Source organism: Mandrillus leucophaeus, unplaced genomic scaffold, assembly GCF_000951045.1.
Source record: "Mandrillus leucophaeus isolate KB7577 unplaced genomic scaffold, Mleu.le_1.0 Scaffold1835, whole genome shotgun sequence".
NCBI classification, from domain to species: Eukaryota; Metazoa; Chordata; class Mammalia; order Primates; family Cercopithecidae; genus Mandrillus; species Mandrillus leucophaeus.
The window spans coordinates 93722-110884 of NW_012101849.1; the positions used below are offsets into that span (position 1 = coordinate 93722).

The window sequence follows — 17163 nt, forward strand, 5'->3', positions numbered from 1 at the left end:
ATAAAAACACTGAAATCCCAGATCTTGTTAATGCTCCATTATTATGCCATCTATCTTTCAAAGTTTGGGTATAACTGATAGAAGCTATGTAAGTCTTACCAAGATTCCAAGGTAAGGTATACAAGAGTCTTACCAACCAAGCAGGCATTCTAGTATTCAACAATATCATTAAAATACACAGCACATGTTGGGATGCTTTTAAGAATGTAACATTATGAAATAAACTACTTAAACATTAAGCTTTCTGACTTCCAAAATCTAATAGAAAATAGGGCAGGTCTCAAATAGTATAAATTTCTCAATTCTGATTCCCTTGTAGCCATATAACCTCAGGTTTCTTGCTGCTGCTTCTTTTTTTTTTTTTTTTTTTTGAGATCTCGCTCTGTCGTCCAGGCTGGAGTGCAGTGGTGAAATCTCGGCTCACTGCGACCTCCACCTCCTGGGTTCAAGCGATTCTCCTGCCTCAGCCTCCTGAGTAGCTGAGATTATAGGCATGCACCACCATGCCCAGCTAATTTTTGTATCTTTAGTAGAGACGGGGTTTCACCATGTTGGTCAGGCTGGTCTCAAACTCCTGATGACCTTGTGATCCGCCTGCCTCGGCCTCCCGGCCTCCTGAAGTGCTGAGATTACAAGTCTTGCTTCTTCTTGAAATGGTCTCCTCTCCCCTATCTACCTCATCACCATTCAAAGCCCAATTTTTATACCATTTCTATCATAATGCCTTCTCTGAAATATGCAGCCAATTTGGCACTCTCCATTTTCTATCTTTTTGTTATAGTTTATACCACAATATTTATCACTTTTATGATATATTTCTGATTCATTTTGTATGTATATATGCATGGATATATTTCCATCTTTTTTTGTATAAATTTAAGGGGTACAAGTGCAGTTCTGTTACATGGATATATTGCGTACTGGTGAGGTCTGAGCTTTTAGTGTATCTATCACCCAAATAATGTACAAACCTTTTGTGACAAAACTAACATTTACTGAACAACAGCTAGATGAATCATATATGGTGAAGGTAGGTACCTTTCACAAATGTGAGGGATGAAAGGAATAACAATTTTACAAAATAGATTTTATCTCTATAGTTGAGGAAACTCAGGTTCCATGAGGTTTAATGACCTGTCTGGTAAGCAGCAGAGCTAAGATTAAAATCCAGGTCTGACACTTGAAGTTAGAATTGTTTCCAGTATACCATAGCAGCTTATAAGGCAGGGACAATATATTTCACTTCTTTTGCACCCTAAAATGGATGCTCTCAAAGGCACTGTTTAAACCAGCTATAGTTGTGAAGTATATCAAAAGTAATTTAAATAAATTTGAGCAGATTCCAGGTTTTCCATTTAAGGATACATTCCCTCACCTGCAATCCAATACACTTTCCTCAGTAGGAGAAAAAGTGATAGTCACAGCTTGCAAGCAATTCTCATAACTCACAGCCCATTATACCTTTTCCAAAGCTGTAGTGAATGATGCCTAAAACTAATGTATCACCGATAAAGTTGTGCAATTTTACTTCCTTGGAAATGTTTTTGGATTTGGTCAAACTAGAGAACATCCTTGTAAGTGTTCAGGACATGTGAGTGTCATCTGCACTGTGTTGTTAGTGGCAGAAAAAGGGCAGTTAGCACATGCAAAAAACATGGCACTACCCCTAATAACAACTGAATACTGTCAGTTTTCCCATACAAGTAATTTTAAAAAGGTAAGAAATATGCCATATATGTTAAAAAGGAAAGAAATACACCAAAGAAATAAGAAGGATATTACATGTAGATGTTTTTATTAATATATAATGTAAGTTTTATTTGCCTTGTGATATTTTGGAGGTGGGAGTAGCAAACAGTGGTTTTCTCCAGTATGCTGCCTTTAGCAGAACTAGATTTAAACTATTCCAGGCAAATGAGAATCTTCTTAAAAAAAAAAAACAAAAACAAAAAACTTTTTTATTTTGAAATAATTAGACTCATAGAAAGCTGCAAAAGTAGTATGTAGTACAAAGAGACCCAGGTACCCTTCACCCAGCATCTCCTAATGACATTGTATTTTGCTGTAGTTCAATATCAAAACCAGAAGGTTAACATCAGCACACTACTGTTAACTACTGGACTAGAGACCTCATTCAGTTTTTACCATCTTTTAGCCTGTATTCATGTGTATGTGTGTGTAGTATGTATGTGTCTGTTTGTGTGGTTCTATGCAATTTTATCGCACATTCAGATCTGTAACCAGCACCACAATCAAGATACAAAACTATTCCATCACCACAAGAGAAATCCATTATGCCACCACTTTGTATTCACCCCCGTTCTACCTGCCTCACCCCAGTCCCTTTACCCTGGCAACCCCTAATTTGCTCTTGATCTCTACAGTTTACTCATCTTGAGAATATTCTAGAAATGGAATCATATAGTACATAACCTTTTAAGATCAGCTTTTGTTTTATTCAGCATAATGTGCTCAAAGTTTATCAAGACTGTTGCATATATCAATAGCTCATCATTTGCTATTACTAAGGATTATTCCATGGATGTACAAGAATTTATTCAACCAGTCATCCCGAAGGACATTTTGGTTGTTTCTAGCTTAAGGCTACTATGAGTAAAGATGTTATCAACATTCTCATACAGGTGGATATAAGTTTCCATTCATCTGGGAAAAGACCCAAGAGTCCAATTGCTAAGTCATATGGCATCTCCATGCTGACCTTACTAAGAAACTGCCACACTCTTTCTAGAATTGCTGTATCATTCTATTTTACATTTCTGAGACACAGTCTCACTCTGTTGCCCAGGATGGAGTGCAGTGGCATGATCTCATCTCAGTGCAACCTTCACCTCCCGAGTTCAAGCAATTCTCCTGCCTTTGCCTCCTGAGTAGCTGGGACTACAAGTGCACGCCACCACACCTAGCTAATTTTTGTATTTTCGGTAGAGACGGGGTTTCACCACGTTGGCCCAGGCTGGTCTCAAACTCCTGGGCTCAAGTGATCTGCCTGCCTTGGCCGCCCAAAGTGCTGAGATTATGGGTGTGAGCCACCACAACTGGCCTGCTGTATCATTTTATAATAACCAACAAAGTATGAGTGACTCGGTTCTTCTGCATCCTCACAAACATTTGGTATTATCATTTTTTTTTAAATTTCAAAATTGTTCCAATAGGTGCATATTGTTACCTCATTGATGTTGAACACTTTTTAATGTGCTTATTTGCAATCTATATCTTCTCTTTGGTGAAATACCTGTTCATGCCTTTTGTGCATTTTATAATTGGATTGTTTGTTTTTCTGCTGTTGAGTTTTAAGGGTTCTTTATATATTCTAAGTATAAGGCCTTTGTTGGATATGTGGTTTGCAAATATTTTTGCCCAGTCTACTGCCTTTTATTCTACTCAGGAGTCTAACTTCTCACTCCATTCAGCAGCAATGAGAAATCCCTTCTGCCAGGAGTCAATAGAGGCCCAAGTAGGAACCCAGATTCTCATCTCCACCCACAGTAATGAGGCAGCACCCCTGCTCCAGTGAAGTGGTGTCACAGGAGGCCTGCTAAACAGAAGATATACATAAGATTCAGAGTCTAATAATACTCTACATGTCCAGGTTTCGATTTAAAAAATCATATCAAGAACCAATAAGATATCAATTTGATTAAGACAATACAATCAATAGACACTAACATCAGGATGACACAAACATTACAACTATCTGAAAGATTTCAGAGTAGCCATCATAAAAGTGCTTCAAGGAATATTTATGAACATGCTTGAAATAAGTGAAAAAATAGAAGTCTCAGGAAATAAAGGATATAAAGAACCAAATAAAAAATACAGAACTGAAAAATATAATAACTAACATATAAAAACTCAATGGATGGGCTCCATGGCAAAATGGAGAAGACAGAGGCAAGTATTAATGAACCTGAAGATAGAACAATAATTAGGAGTACAATGCTTTCATATAGTCAAGGCAAATGTTTAATCATTCACATTCTACATTTTCTGCAATTATAGTATGAAAAACATCAACCGTTACTTAGGAACAGGAAGTCTGTCAGACTACCAAAGTTTTTCTGAAGAAACTAAATTGATGCACATTAATAATATGTGAAAACAATTCTATCAGGCTTAACAAAAACACTGAAATCCCAGCTCTTCTTAATGTTCCATTATTATGCCATTCATCTTTGTTAAGTTTAGCTACAACTGATAGAAGCTATGTAAGTCTTACCAATCAAGATTTCAAGGTAAGGTATACAAGAGTCTTAGCAACCAAGCAGATGTTCTAGTAGTCAACAATATCATTAAAATACACAGCACATGTTGGGATGCTACCTAAGCTTAACAACGGGGAGAAAATAGACTAAAGAAAAAAAAAAAAGCCAAAACCGAGTCTCAGGGACCTATGGAGCTGTAACAAAACACTTATCATCCTTTATTGAATCCCAGAAGGATAGCAGAAGAGTGTGGGGCACAAAAAAGTACCAACGAAATAATGGCTGCAAATTTCCCAAATTTGGCAAAAGACATAAACCTATAATTTCAAGAAGCTGAGCAACCCAAATGTAGATAAACCCAAAGAAATTCACACCAAGACACATCATAATTAAACTTATGAAAGCTAAAGACAGAGAAAAATATCCTAAAATCACCTAGATAAAAACATTATGTATAAGGGAAAAACAATATTAAGACAGCAGATTTCCACAGAGGCCAGCAGTAAGTGGGACAACATTTTTCAAGTGGTGACAGAAAAGAACTGTCAACCTAGTATGGTACACTGGGCAAAATTAATCTTTGTGAATGAAGGGAATATCAAGACATTTTCAGATTAAGAAGCACTAAGAGAATTAGTTACCAGAAGGCCTGCTTTAAAAGAATTGCTACAGAAAATTCTTCATAAAACAAGAAATGAAAGCAGAAGGAAACCTGGAATATCAGGAATGAAGGATGAGCAATGGAAATGGCAAATATCTGTGTAAATATAATAACCTATTCTTAAGTTCTTTAAAAATATGTTTGATAGTTAAAAGCAAAATTTACATTTGTCCAGAAAGATTCCACAGAGTAAGAAAAAAGATCACTGACTGATGGGGTTTACAGTATTAAAGAGATATGAAACAATGGTAAATATAAAGGGGGAAGGTAAAGGAACTTACAGAGTAGTAAGTTTTTACATTTCATTTGAAGTAGTAAAATACTGACTCTAAGCAGACTGTGAAAAGTTACTTATGCATACTATAATTTCTAGAGTAACCACTACAAAATTATATAAAGAGATAAACTAAAACACATAGTAGATAAATTAAAATGGGATAGTAAAATCTGTTCAAATAACATAAAAGGTGACAGTAAAGGTAAAACCAAGTAACAAAATAAATTTATCAGAAAACAAATAATAAAATGGTAGACTGAAATCCAAATATATAAATGATACCAATATTATTATCAATATATTACAATGATCAACAAAAATCAATAGTTACTAATATATCAACATATTAGCAATGAACAGTTAGAAACCAAAATTTAAAAAAGAAAATTACTCACATTGTCCTCATCAAATAAAAAAAATTCTTAAGTATAAATCTAACTCAAGGTCTCAACCTACAGCACTACTGACAGTTTGGGTTCCATAATTCTTTCTTGCGGGAAGAGCTATTCTGTGCATCGTACGATGTTTCACAGTGTCCTTAACCTCTACCCAATACATGCCAGTAGCATACCCCACCCCCTCTAGTTGTGACCTATAAAAATGTCTCTAGACATTGCGTAATGTCCTCTTGGGGTCAAAATCACCCCTGGGTGGGAACCACTGGGATAATCAAACATGTGTCAGGTCTGTATGCTGAAAGCTATCAATGCTGATGAAATAAATCAAATAAAAGCTAAATAAATGGAGAAACATACTACATTCATCCAATGGAAGACACGACCTAGTAAGGAGGTCAATTCTACCCAAATTGGTCTACATTTTTAATAAAATTTCATTTAAAATATCATCAGGCTTCTTTGATAGAAGAGCTTTAATAGCTATAGAAAAGTTTATTCTAAAATTTATATGCAGAGTCAAAAAAAACTGGAATAGCAAAAAACAAATTTGAAAAGAAGGGAAGAAAGTTGGAAGAATCATCCTACCTGGCTTTAAAACTTACTATAAAACTAAAAAATATATACATATATTTTATATATATATGATATATATATATCTCAAATATAAAAATAGTGTGGTACTGGTGAATGCAGAAACACAAACATCAATGAAACAGAATAGATTCCAGAAAAACATCCCATATATAATCATTATGGAGAAAGAATAATGGCTCCCCAAAGATACTCATGTACCAATTTCCAGAACCTATAAAGATGATACCTTACATAGCAAAATGAACTTTGCAGATGTGATTAAGCTGAAGAACATGATTATGTTCTTTATCTTTGATTATTTGGGTGGGCCAAATCTAATTACAGGAGTACTTATAAGAGAGAGGCAGGAGAGTCAAAGTTGAGAGAAGATAAGACGAAGGGAAGCAAAAGGGTCAGAGTCAGAGAGAGACTGAACATGCTGTTGATGCTGAAGATGGAGTAAGAGGCCCTGAGCCAAGGAATGTAGGTGAACTCTAGAAGCAGGAAAAGGCAAGGAAATAGATTTTCCTCAAGAGTTTCTGGAGGGAGCACAACCATGCCAAATATCTTTATTTCGATCCAGTGAAACCTAATTTTGGATTTCTGACCTCCAGAAATGTAACATAACAAATTTGCAGTGTTTTCAGCTACTATGTTTGCGATAATCTGTTATAGCAGTAATAGGATACAAAGCAAACTGAATGGGGAAAGGATAGCCTTGGTGTTGGAACAATTGGAAAAAAATTTAATTTCTACCTAAACCTCATACAGGAATTCAAAATGTAGCACTTTAGTTCAGTACATACTTATTTTTTAAAAAACATGGCACCGATCTAAATGTAAAAGAGAAAAATATATAAAACATTTAGAAGAAAAAAGAGAAAATCTTAATGAACTTTAGTTAGGCAAATAGTTACTAGACATGACAACAAAAGCATAATCCATAAAGGAAAAAAATAATAAACTGAAATTCATCAAAATTAAAAACATTTGTTCTACATAAAATACTACTAAGGGGATTAAAAAACAAGCTACAGACTGGGAGAATATATCTGCAAATCATGTATCTGATAAAGGTTTCATATCAGAATATATAAAGAATTCACTAAAGTTGAGAGGAAAAACAAACAGCCCAATTAAAAAATGGACAAAATGCTTAAACAGACACTTCACAAAAGGAAGAACCACAAATGTAAACTAAATACACACAAAGCTGCTTAATATCTCAGGCCTTAAGAGAAATGTAAATTAAAACCACAAGATACCACCATTCACCTGACAATACCTAGTGTTGACAAAGAAGCAAAGCAATAGGAACTCTTTCATACACTGCTGGTGGGAATACAAAGAGAACCACTCTGGAAAACAGCTTGGCAGTTTCTTATTGAGTTGAACATGTGTTTAGTATGACCTAGCATTCCACTCTTAAGTGTTTATTCTAGAGGTATGGAAACTCAGGTTCACACAAAAACCTGTGTCTGAATGTTTAAAGCAGCTCTAGTTATAATCTATAATCACTAAAAAGTGGAAAGAACCCAATGTTGTTGAATGGGTGAATGGACAAACTCTGTTTTATCCATACCATGGAATACTACTTGACAATGAAAAGAAACAAATTGGTATATCCAGTAACATGGATGAATGACCAAGACGTCATGCTGAGTGTGAGAAATCAGCTCAAAAGGTTATATACTACATGATTCCATTTATATGGCATACTCAAAATGAGAAAACTATAGTGATAGAGGACAAATCAATGTTTCCCAGCAGCTAGGGGTCTGGATAGGGTATGACTAAAAAGAGGTAACACAAGGGAGATTTTTGGGGTGATAGCACTTGTCTGTATCCTGACTGTGGTGGTAATTATGTGAATATACACGTGTTAAAAATTATGGAACTGTATACTAAAAAGAGTGCATTTCATTGAATGTACATTAAAATTAAAAGAAATAAAGCCAGCATCACAGCACAGACCTGGCTCGTCTGGGGGCAGGAAATGTCTAAAAATAAGGCTGAATCACAGTGTATTTCAATAAAAATCAACCCAATATGAAGGTTCATACCCTGTTACTTTTTAAAAATTAAAAAACTGGTTATATTTACAAGATTGTAATCTTGTGACAAAAGGTATATTTAATCTGACTGCAATGTGCACACTAAGTACACGAGAAATAAAGGAACCTTTAATTTACTTTTTTTTTTTTTTGAGATGGAATCACCTCTGTCACCTAGGCTGGAGTGCAGTGGGGTGATCTCAGCTAAATGCAAGTACCGTCTCCCATGTTCAAGTGATTCTCATGCCTCAGCCTCCCAAGTAGCTGGGACTACAGGCACGCACCACCATGTCAAGCTAATTTTTGTATTTTTAGTAGAGATGGGGTTTCACATGTTGGCCAGGCAGGTCTCAAACTCCTGGCCTCAAGTGATCTGCCTGCCTCGGCCTCCCAAAGAGCTGAGATTACAGGCATAAGCCACCATGCCCAGCCTCAGGAACTTATAAAACATTTTTCTTTCTTAGATCAAAAATTTAAATCATATAAATAATCTGCTAGGCTCTTGAATTATCAGAGACTGGTATATCATTACAAAATGGTATTCATTTAATTTTTAGCACAAAACTGTACAATTTGGGATAGTAATTGAAGAACAGAGTTAAGTAAAAAGTAAAATTGCCATAAAGGACTACCGAAAGTATGCTGTATCTACATGGTGCCAAAATTACTGGTCAATATAATCAGTTTGCTGAGGACCTCAAGTTCCAGATTTAATTATCACTTTTCCCATTATGATTATGACTACTCATCTGAGGAACCCAATTCTTTCAGACTTTTTAATATCTAAACTCCTCAAAAAATTTACCTCTTTCAGAGTGGACTCTGTTAACTAAGGGCTTTATGAGCAGTGCTGCCAAGAAGTGCCCAATATATCTAAACAAGTAAAAAAGCATTTTGTTCCTTTAATTGCTTCTCTATTCACAAAAGAATCAGGAGAGAAAAAAATAAAGACCAAGAGCACTAAAGAGGGATTTGACTAGCAAGGCAAGACAAAGATAAGAGATAACTGGACAAGGTAAGGTAGTAGATCAGCACGAATTATTTTCCAAGCACTGGTCATGAGGCCCCACCAAACAAACAGGATCTGAGCAAAACAGAATGCAGCAAAGAAACCAGCCAAAACCAGCTAGAACCAAGATGGTGACTAAAACGACCTCTAGTTGCCCTCATTGTTCATTACACACTAATTACAATGCATTATCATGCTAAAAGCAATTCCCACCAGCACCATCACAATTTACAAATGCCATGGCAACTCCTGGAAGTTGCTTTATATGGCTTAAAAGGAGGAGGAACCCTTAGTTCCAGGAACTCCTCATCCCTTTTCCAGGAAATTCATGAATAACCCACCCCTTATTTCACAACTAATCAAGGAATAGCCATATAGCTAACCAGAAATCCACAAGGGCTGCTGCTGCTACTCTGTCTATGGAGCAACCATATTTCTGTACTCTGTTGCTCTAATAACCTTGCTTTCACTTTGCTGTCAGCTCACTCTTGAATTCTTTCCTGCACGAAGCCAAGAACCCTCCCAGGCTAAGCCCCAATTTTGGGGTTTGCCTGCATTAAGGGTACTCAGACAATTTGTAAAGATTTATCAGGGTAGTGGTAGAATCCTCACAGAACTGAAGTTTCTATTCTCATTAAAGGAAAAATATCAAACAACAACAAAGCAGTTATGTAAGTTGATCAAATAGAAATTATTTTATATTATATACATTATTAATTCATGAAAATTAGGCCTAGGCAATAAAGGAAATGTCGTTAAAGATTTCCACTGCATCACCAAAATAATTCTGGCTTGTATATAAAGTTTGCTCTGGGCATCAAAGAGTAACCTCAACAGAAAACAGTCTATTTAATCCAATCCTTGCATCATAGCTGAATATGGATTCTGAGAAAGTAAAGCAAGAGTTATGACTAATCTATATGAATAACAGACACGCAGAAGACTCCATATGCAAGACTGTTACATAATGTAATATTTGTAAGTAATCTGTTGTTTTTACCTAATATAATAGTTTGAAAGTATAAACATGACAAAGCTATGACACAGAAAGGGACTATATGTCATTGTCATTTTAAATAACAGACATCTAAAAGCTAGAGATCATAATATCCGTAAAACAAACTTGTTTTACCTTATTTCACGGCTGAAGCACACAGAACCGAAAGCAAATTAAAGAATATGAAAGAGCAATTGACTTGTAGTCTCAACTCCACTAATCTAATCTAAGAGATAAATCCTCTTATCTAAATCCTCTAGCAGATAAAACATTTAGAGGGGAAAAGTAAATCACACTGATATTTAATGAACAACCTCAACAGTAACTAGTAGAAGTTACATGATATGTGAACCTGATTCATTAAAATTTTTTGTTGATATGGCCTTATCCCCTAAAATTTGTCTGGCCCCGTTTAGCAGGTTCTAGAGGAAATTCTAGCCTCTGACACCTACAGCTACAACTAACATTAAAGACAGCCAACTCCTAGCCAGATAAACATAAAATCTCACATTAAAGCATATTTACCTCAGTACATTTTACCTAATGCATTGTCTAGCTTTCAAAAAAAATTACAAGGCATGCCAAAAGGCAAAGAAGAATCTAAACAGACAAAGTAAACATTGGAACCAGACTCACATACGGCAGAGATTTTAGAATTATAAGACGAGGAATTTAAAATGCCAAAGGCTCTAATGGAAAAAGCAGACAGCATGCAAGAAAAGATGGGTAATATAAACAAAGGGAGGGGAATCTCTAAGAAATAATCAAAAGGTTATGCAAGAAATCAAAAACACTCTAACGGAAATGACGAATGTCTTTGATAGGCTCATCAGTAGACAGGACACAAAATAGAAAAGAATTAGTGAGCTTGAAGACGTATGTCAGTGAAAACTTCACAAAGTGAAAAGTAAAGAACAAAATGAATTTAAAATGGAAAAGAATATGCAAGAAATACGGGAGAATTACAAAAGGTGTAACATACGTATACATAATGGGAATACCACAAGGAAAAGGGAAAAGGAACAGAAAAAATAATTGAAATAATAAAGGCTAAGAATTTTCTAAAAATTAACGACAACACCAAACCACAGATCCAGGAAAGCTTAGAGAACACCAAGTAGAAAAAACAAAACAAAACAAATAAAACACAACAACAACAAAAAACTCCCAAAAGGTATAGCCTGGTATATCATATTCAAACTACAAAAATCAAAGACAAAAATAATCTTAAAAGAAGCCAGGGGAATCCCCTATAAAGGAACAAGAATAAAAATAGCAGTGAATGCAAGCAAGAACAGAGTGGAGTGAAATATTTAAACTGTTGAAAAAAACAATCCACCAACCTAGAATTCTGCACCTAGTGAAACTGTCCTTTACAAGTGAGGGAAAAATATATACTCTCTACAAAAGCAAAAATTGAGGAAATTTGTTGCTAGTACATGGATCCTGCAAGAACTGTTTTTAAAAAAAGTTTTCCAGAGAGAATGGAAATGACATTGGTCAAAATCTCAGATTTACATTTAATAGGGAAGCAATGTTAGAGAAGAAATTAATGTAAAATAAAATAATTTATTTTTATTCTTAATTGATCTAACAGGTAAGTTTCTTCAAAATAATAACAGCAACAATGTATTGGGTAATTAAAGCTTATAAATAGGTGAAATGAATCACAGCAGTGTGTAAGTGACAGGGGGAATGAATTGGGAATACTGTTATGTGCACCACTCCCATGAAGCAGTAACAGTGTTATATTAAAGTGGAATTAGACTGCCTATAAATGTATAATGCAAACTCTATGGCAACCACTTAAAAATTGGAAAGTATAATTGGAAAGTTAAATGATTAGAAAAAACAAAATAATATAAAATGTTTAATTAAAGCCAGAGAAGGAAGAAAAAGATTGAATAAAAAGTAAAATAAAAGCAAAAACCAAAGAAGAAAGGCAATGAACAGAAAACAGTTACATATATGGTCAATATTAATCCAATAATATCAGTTAATCTTTTAAATATGAATAGTCTATACCAATTAAAACATCATGCCTGGATCTGATGGCATTAAAAAAAACCCAGATTGTCAGAATGGATTTTTAAAAGATGATCCAACTACAGATCCCATTTTAAATATAAAGACATAATGAATTATATGTAAACGGATGAAGAAATATATATCATCTTATCAAAGCTAAGCTGGAGTAACTATATTAATTTCAGATAAAACACACTTCAGATCAAGGAAAATTAACAGGAAACAGGAATAAAAGAGGGGCATTACATAATGATAAAGAGGTCAATTCTCCAAAAAGATATAACATTCCTTAATTGTGTATGCACCTAACAACAAAATATCAAAATGCATGGGGCAAAAACTGATAGAATGGCAAGGAAAAATAGATGCATCCTCTATTATATCTAAATGACACCTATAGGATACTTCATCCAACAAGAGCAGAATACATATTCTTCTCAAACTTGCACAGATCATTCACCAAGATAAATGACACTCTGGGCCATAAAACACACCTTTACAAATTTTTAAAAATACACATCGCATGAAGTATGCCCTAGGCAAAATGGAATTGAATTAGAAATCACTAACAGAATGACAGTAGGCATATCCCAACGATTAAACAACATGCTTTTAAATAACACGTGGGTCAAAGACTAAAGAGAAATCTAAAAATATTTTGAACTAAATAAAGATGGAAGATATAATGTATCAAAATTTGTGGGATGCAGCAAAAGCAGCACTTAAAAAGAAATTTATAGCACTGAATGCAAATATTAGAAAAGAAAGACCTAAGATGAATAATCTAAGTTTCCATCTTGGGAAAATAAAAAAAAAGTGCGAATTAAATCCAAAGTAAGCAGAAGAATAAAAATTGGGGCAGAAATCAATGAAATTGAAAAAAGGAAATCAACAAAACCAAAAGCTGGCTCTTGGAAAAGAGCAATAAAATTGCTAAGTCTCTAGTCAGGCTAATCAAGCAAAAAAGAAAGAAGACAAATTACTAACATCAGAAATGAAAGGCAGGCCTTCAGTACTATTTGTATGAACATTAAAAGAATAATTGAGGGATAGTATGAGCAACTTTAGTACAACAAATTTGATAACTTAGATGAAATGGACAAATTCCTTAAAAGATCCCTTCCTATACAAGATACATTGATAAATTCAATTGGTCTGTATCTATTCAAGAAATTGATTCAATAATTAATAACCTTCCAAAACAGAAAGCACTGAGCCAAATGGTTTCACTGGTGAATTTTACTAACTACTTAAAGAAGAAATGATGTGAATTCTCTATAATTTCTTCCAGAAAACAGAAGTAGAGGGAATACTTCCTAACTCATTCCATGAAAACAGTACCACTCTAATATCAAAACCAAAGACATTATAAGAAAAGTACAGACCACCCTCTCTCCTGAATATAGATACAAAAATCCTCAACAAAATATTACCAAATCATACCCAACAATGTACAAAAATAATTATACAACATAACCAGGTGGAATTTATTCTGGGTATGGAAAGCTGGTTCAACATTTGAAAATCGGTTAATGTAATCCATCACATCAACAAGCTAAAGAAGAAAAATCAAATGATAGCAGATGAAGAAAAATAATTTAACAAATTCCAACACCTACTTATTACAAAAACTCCCAGCAAACTAGGAATAGAGGAAAACTTCAACTTGATCACAAACACCTACAAAAAACCTTAAAGCTAATAGCATACTTAATGGTGGGAAACTAAACTGTGAACAAGGCAAGGATGTCCTCTTTTATCACATTACATTCAACACTACTAGAAGTCACAGCTAATGCAATAAGATAAGAAAAGGAAATAAAGGTATTCATTCTAGAAAGGATGAAATAAAACTGTCTTTGCAGGTGATATAATTGTCTATATAGAAAATCTGAAAAAAAAAATCAACAAAAAACCCTACTAGAACTAATAAGCAATTACAGCAAGGTTGCAACATACAAAGTCATATACAAAAGTCAACTACCTTCCCACATACCACCAATGAACAATATGCAATTTGAAATAAAAAATACAACGCCATTTAAATTAAAAACAAAAAATGAAATACTTCAGTACAAATCTAACAAATGTGTGCAAAAGGTATATGAGGAAAACTATAAACTCATATGAAAGAAATCAAAGAAGCTAAATAAATGGAGAGATACTCCATGTTCATGTATAGGAAGACTCAATATTGTTTAGATGTCAGTTTTCTCCAGCTTGATCTATAGATTCAATGTAACCCCAATCAAAATCCCAGTAAGCAATTTTGTGGATATGGACAAATTGATCCTAAAGTTTATATAGAAAGGCAAAAAATTCAAAACAGCCAACAGAATACTGAAAAAGAAAACAATATTGGAGGTCTGACACTACCCGACTATAAGACTTACTATATGAAGCTACAGTAATCCTGACAGTGTGGTATTGGTCAAAAAACAAACAAATAGATCAATGGAAATAGAAGAGACAGCACACAAAAACAGACTCACAAAAATATAGTCAACTGATCTTTCACAAAAGGAGCAAAGGCAACCCAATGGGGAAGAGATAGCCTTTTCAATAAATGATGCTGGAGCAACTGAGCATGCCAATGAAAAAAAAAAAAAGGAATCCAGACACAGACCTTACATATTTCATAAAAATTAACTCTAAATAGATCATAGACCAAAATGTAGAAGATGAAACTATAAATCATCTAGAAGATAACGTAAGATAAAATCCAGGTAACCTTGGGTTTGGCAATGACTTAGCACCAAAAACATGATCTATGAAAGATTGGTAAGTAGGACTTCATTAATATTAAAAGCTTCTGCTTTACAAAACACACTGTTAACAGAATAAGATGACAAGCCACAGACTGGGACAAAGTATTTGCAAAAGACTTGTCTGATAATGTATTTGCATCCAAAATTACAAAAGAACTCTTAAATCTCAAAAATAAGAAAACAATCCAATTTAAAAATGGGCAAAAGAACTGATCAGACATTTCACCAAATAAGATATACAAATGACAAAAAAGCGTATGAAAAGACGTCAACGACATATGTCATTAGGCATTTGTAAATTAGAACAAAAGTGAGATGCTACTACACACCTATTAGAATGGTTAAAATCTAAAATATCGCTAACACCAAATGCTAGTGAGGATGTGGAACAACAGGAACTCTTATTCATTGCTTGTAGGAATGTAGAACGGTATACCAACTATAAAAGGTTATTTAGGAGTTTCTTACAAAACAAAACATAGTCTTACAAGACAATCCAGCAATTGTGTTCTTTGGTATTTACCCAAATGAGATGAAAACTTATGGCCACACAAAAACCTGCACACAAATGTTTACTACAACTTTATCAACGATGGCCAAAATCTAAAGGAAACCAAGATATCTTTCAACAGGTGAGTGGATAAACACACTATAGTACACCCATATAGTATTCAGTGATACAAAGAAAAGAGCTATCAGGTCACACACACACACACACAATGAATATCTTGAAATACATATTGCTAAGTGAAGGAAGCCAGTCTGAAAAAGCTACATACCATATTGTTCCAACTATATGACATTCTGGAAAAGGCAAAACTAGAGAGTTAGTAAAAAGATCACTGTTGTTAGGAATTTTGGAGGAAGGAAGGACAGATGAATAGATGGATCACATGGGATTTTGGGGGTAGGGAAACTATTCTATATGATATATGATATCATAATGGTGAATACATGACATTATACATTTCCCAAAAACCATAAAACTGTAGAACACAAAAAGTGAATCCTAATGTAAACTATGGACTCGGTTAATAATAATGTATCTTTTAAAAGTAATTGGTTCATCAGTTTTAGCAAATGTACCATATTAATGCAAGATGCTAATAACAGAAGAAACTGCATTGTGGGGGGGAAAAAAGGGGTATATATAATAACTCTTTGTACTTACTGTTCAATTTTTCTGTAAACTTAAAACTTCTCCAAGATATAGTCTTTTAATAATAATAATAATAATGATAATAATAATAAAACAGGGTAAAATTCATACTTCTCAAAGGCATCAGGTAGCACTGCCTCATTTTAAAAAATATTTTTCAGAAAAATTTCAAAAAAATGAGTAAGTACATAAATGTTTTAATTTTACAAATGTCAAAATAGTTATTAAAAAATGCTAAATCCTTCATAAAGCTTTCCCTATATGCCTAATTGTTGGTACACTACTACAGCTTCATTTGTCTCTCCTTTTGGATGTTTCTATTATGTCATATATATATATTTTTATATATATATATAAAAAAATCATTATTTGTTAGTCAATAAATATTTGCTCAATATATATATTACCTGTCATACTTTATATAACAGATGCATTTCTGAAGAAAAAGGGTGTTTATTTTTATAAATCACTCTCCCTTGAAATTATTATAATTGTAAAGATAGCTTATTTTTGCACTTGATACTTTAATTTCCTTTGCCCCCAGTTTTTCTGTCATCTAAGTGGTTTCCAAGATGGCAGTGGTTAGAGAATATGAATAAACATTTTTTGGTAATATTAAAGGTAACATACATTTTATAAAATCAAATGATTTCAATAAATATGTTTTACATTTTCCCTAAATCCTGGCATGGTTGTATGTAAAATACTAATAGAAAGGTTGAATTAGGTTGGCCGGGCGCTGTGGCTCATGCCTGTAATCCCAACACTTTGGGAGGCTGAGGCGGGTGGATCACCTGAGGTCAGGAGTTTGAGATGAGCCTGACCAATACGAGAAAACCCCATCTCTACTAAAAATACAAAAATAAGCCGGGTATGGTGGCATCCGCCCGTAATCCCAGCTACTTGGGAGGCTGAGACAGGAGAATCACTTGAACCTGGGAGTCGGAGTTTGCAGTGAGCAGAGATCACGCCACTGCACTCCAGCCTGGGCAACAAGAGTGAAACTCCATCAAAAA

At 34.2% G+C, this 17163-nt stretch overlaps 1 protein-coding gene across 5 annotated transcripts in view; it reads right to left on the reverse strand.

Moving 5' to 3' along the window:
• The window catches only part of ABCB7 (ATP-binding cassette, sub-family B (MDR/TAP), member 7), a 112742-nt gene that overhangs the window by 25074 nt on the left and 70505 nt on the right, over positions 1-17163 (reverse strand). The gene's annotated exons all lie outside the window — the stretch shown is intronic.